At 35.9% G+C, this 4,062-nt stretch overlaps 1 pseudogene; it reads right to left on the bottom strand.

The window, feature by feature from the left end:
- Positions 1-282: 282 nt before the first annotated feature.
- LOC118742120 lies at positions 283-4,056 on the bottom strand (annotated as a pseudogene).
- Positions 4,057-4,062: the final 6 nt, after the last annotated feature.

The following is a 4,062-nucleotide window of genomic DNA, read 5'->3' as shown; positions in this document are numbered from 1 at the left end:
TTAATCAAAAAGTTGTTTATTGAAACTACCTTGTTTTTTGTATCATGAGCCTATACAATGATTTTGAGTTAGACTGGAAAAGTCGCAACACGAAAAATTAAAAGCAACTTTTTCGGTTAAAGGACTCCACAAAAATATACGCCATTAAATTTTAGCGTAGATCCGTAATGATAAGACTAAAGGGAAATGCAGTTTGTAAGGGGCAAACGCAAGTTAATCTAGTATAACTTAAAATTTAGTTCTAATAGCAAACATGCAATTTTTGTCTCAAAACTTACATCATAAAGAAAGAACATGCTGGTTTTTTATTCAAAGTTTCATTAAAGTCGTTCACCAAATTTATACGTAAAACGCGTTGCTTAAAATAGTTCAAAATAAAATATTCCATGCAGCTGCAAATGCCAGCAGCACTACAGCAGGAAACTGTATACCAGCACTACTTTCCGCAAGCGGAAACAATTTATCCCACAAAGCATAGCGGTCCACATAGAAGGGATCGCCCGTAGATGAATTCGAGTTGATGTACATAACAACGGTATTATTGGCAGTATATGGCGACCAAGTAACGTTCTCTATAAGTGGTGGTGAGCTGGGGGGAAAAGGAGTTTGTATTGGAAAATTTCACTTGGTCAAGCTGAGTTTTACTCACCCATTTGCGGTGAATGAGGCAACCAAATTAGTTATGCGTTCAACCATCAACATATCTGTGGAATTGTCGTTAATTTCTAGGTATCTGCGTTTCAAAATATAATTAAGATCATCCCCATGTAGTTAATATTTCTTCCTACTTTCTGTACTTACCTTGTGACATTCCAGCACTATCCGGAAACCAAGACTTTTCACCAACGTAGTCAAAACGGTAATAACAGACATTCGTGTGATCTTTTGCCAACTGTACCAATCTATACACGCCATGTCCGATAAGAGCATCCGATAGGATTTGACCGAGACAGAGGAGATTATATTGGTTTATGCTGGATTCATTGTAATAAAACTGACGTATACTCTTCGCACGCTCATTATCGTTGCCGGTGCTATTGAATTCAAAGAACTCTTTTGCATAAAGACCAAAGTTCATGTCGATTTCAGATCGGTGTTGTTTTGTATAACTGCAAAAAAGAACACAATTTGGGATGACTAGTTACTCCCAATTGTACTGAATATTCAAGATGTTCCTAGAAAAGTCGCACATACTGATTTTCGGGTCATAAAATGAGGAACAAGTATAAAGCATTTATTGTTTAGCATTTAAGGTGCAGGATTTTAGGAGTGCTTGTTTGATGCGAGTGTGATACTGTTTGATAAAACCAAGGATGCAAGAGGCGTAAGCCTTGATCAAGGCAAAGCGACCTTCGCCACGAAGGTAAGTTCTCTTTCCTGCTGAAAGCTACGTCTGGGATAGGACCCTTCAAAAGCCCCTCTTATCTATAAGTTGTCTGGGAGCTTGACCAATTTTTAATGAGACTGTTAAAGAAGGAGTATGCAGAAATCATCTAATCAGTTTTGGTAAACTGCTGGTAAGAAATGGTAAAATAATTATCACTTATCTTTTAAAATTTTCTACTTAGTGAAATCATCACTTAAACAATTTATCGATTTGCACGAGACCCTCGAGGATTATTGCTTAAATAAACAAGTAATTTTTTAGCAAAAAACAAAACCGACTCCAATTCTCGTGTAAAACTTTAAGATTACCGTTAATTTCTTCATAGTCCAATAATCGGATCTAAACCAAATTAGAATGGGACTACCTCGGAGGTACTAGAGGTTTACGCCGCCGAGCCACGCCGCTGCCGCCGCCGTGTTTTTGTCATTCTTCGCGCACCACCGCCGAATTACGAAAATATCGTCGCGGCGGCGGCGGTGTTCGGTGTTCTGCGTCTAAGGAATTTTGTATAAAATTTTCATGATGTATGCACATTCATGTACAAAAAATCTTTGCGTATTTTCATTTGACCCCACACTATTTCTTATTTCCTCATCGATTTTCTTCATTAGTAATTTGATTTTTTTTTTTTTGTAACAGAACATGCAAAAATTTGGCACAGAACCTGTTATTTTTTAAATATTCCTTCTGTTAAAGTTTGATTTTTTTTCATTTTTTCGTTAAAAAATAAAAATGGCTGGAATGATTAATTAATTTTTCAGAAACTATTAGCCCTATAGGAAGTCATGGAAATGACATTTAATTTGTTATTGTATTGTATTGTATTGTAAGAAATACGTAACTATTTTTTATTTTTTTTTAACTAATAAAACATTTGAATACTTTTAGCGTTTTTTTAGCCCCAGCCATTTTTTATTTAGCTGTTTTAAGCTCTTTTTTGTCCATTTAGTTGGATCGCTGAAAACTTCTGGCAACACTGATAACAACATATGTATAACTGATAATCATTACTTACTAGGCGACACGTTTGCTGAGGTTCCACGGTGTGGATACAAGCAATTGTTTAATATGTGCCGTTACTATGTAGAAATCTTCCTTCTGTGTTCCTGGAAAAGAGCAGCGGAAGTATTTTTGCAAAGAACTTCTTTCTGCGTAGGCAGCCTTCGGCCACGCTTAAGGATTATAACCCTTACGAAAATTGGCTTTCTGTCACTATATAAGGAGTGTCATAATTCAGAATTTCAAAATTCATAAGTGGTGGTCAAATCCCAGGAATGTTTTGCTCCATCGCATCGCAATGTTTTCCTCACAGGGTTAAAGTTCCCCCCTTTTTGGTGAAAATTAGTAGTATTTTTCATTACATTCGGTTATCGTTAGGAAAATTTGGCGCTTTATATTTTTTAAACAGTGGTGGGATTTGATGGGTAAGGGTACGTCCACTAAGAAAGCGGAGCCGAGCCGAGCGAAGCCTTTTCGAGCTGAGTGAAGCTTTCAAATTGCTGTAGCTATATGAAAGTGTTTATACAGCAAGGTTTTTCATTAGCGTTTTGGAGCTGAAAGCAAAGCAGGTTTTGATTTTGAATTTTCTATTGAATTAATATTTTAATTCAATTAATATTTTCTATTTAATTAATATTTTATGTTTCATGACGCTGCTGCAAACAAGATATCAATATATTCAAATCAAAATGAATTTTACAACGAATCTTTTGAACAAAATTGAGCAAATATTTTTGCCGCTTTTCATTGACGTTATGTGGTATCTTTGCAGCAGAGTCCGTGAGAAAAGCTGCGCTTCGCTTCATTCAGTGTGACCATCAGCAGCTTCGCTTTGTTCCGCCTTGCTTCGCTCGGCGCCACTCGGCTTTCTATGTGAACGCACCCTAAAACTGTTGGAATAAAGTAGACCGCCCTTGTTTTCGAACTACAATTCGTAAAAAGCGAAAGAACTCCGTAATTAAATATAAAGGTGGATAACATTATTACAAAAAGTTTTTAATAGCGACATAAATTACTCCAAAAACTCAACTTTAAACTTTTTTATAGCTTTAAAATAGAAATAGAAAACCACGAAAATATGTATGTATGTACCTCAGACCTTCTTCTGTTCGCTCATCCATCAATAATGACTTAAATAGTATTATAATCTGAATTGGCATGGCGAATGCCTAACGCAGACTAGATGGCCTGATAAGATTAATAGCCTCACGGCTCTTTGGAATCTGCATTGTGGGAAGTAAAAAAATACTCCGACGAATATATAAAATCCTCATTTTTTTGAAGTTGGTTAAAAACAGAAAAAATAATTATTAATTTTTTAATAGCTATGTTTTAATATTTCTAATAAAATTTACAAAAAAAAATCTCAGCCGTGAATAACAGATTTTTAAGCTAAATAATAAAATCGAGAACGTCATTCATGGAAGTGTGCACTTACACTGTGAGTCGAAATCGAGTTCATCTTGGGTGACGCCAGTAATGATTGGCACACGATTAATCCGGTTTCCACCTATTGCCTCGCTAGGATCCTCCAATACAAAATTGCCGTCAATTTCATAATTCCAATTTGCACTTAGAATTCCATAGGTATCCCATCTCACCGACGCGTTAGTTATATCTTCCCAACTGATCTGCCTTAAGCAATTTACTAAATATTTAGCCTCATACATGGGACA

Source organism: Rhagoletis pomonella, unplaced genomic scaffold (assembly GCF_013731165.1).
Source record: "Rhagoletis pomonella isolate Grant_MI unplaced genomic scaffold, Rhpom_1.0 Rhpom_scaffold_00006, whole genome shotgun sequence".
NCBI lineage: Eukaryota > Metazoa > Arthropoda > Insecta > Diptera > Tephritidae > Rhagoletis > Rhagoletis pomonella.
This window is presented reverse-complemented; position numbering and strand designations above follow the sequence as displayed.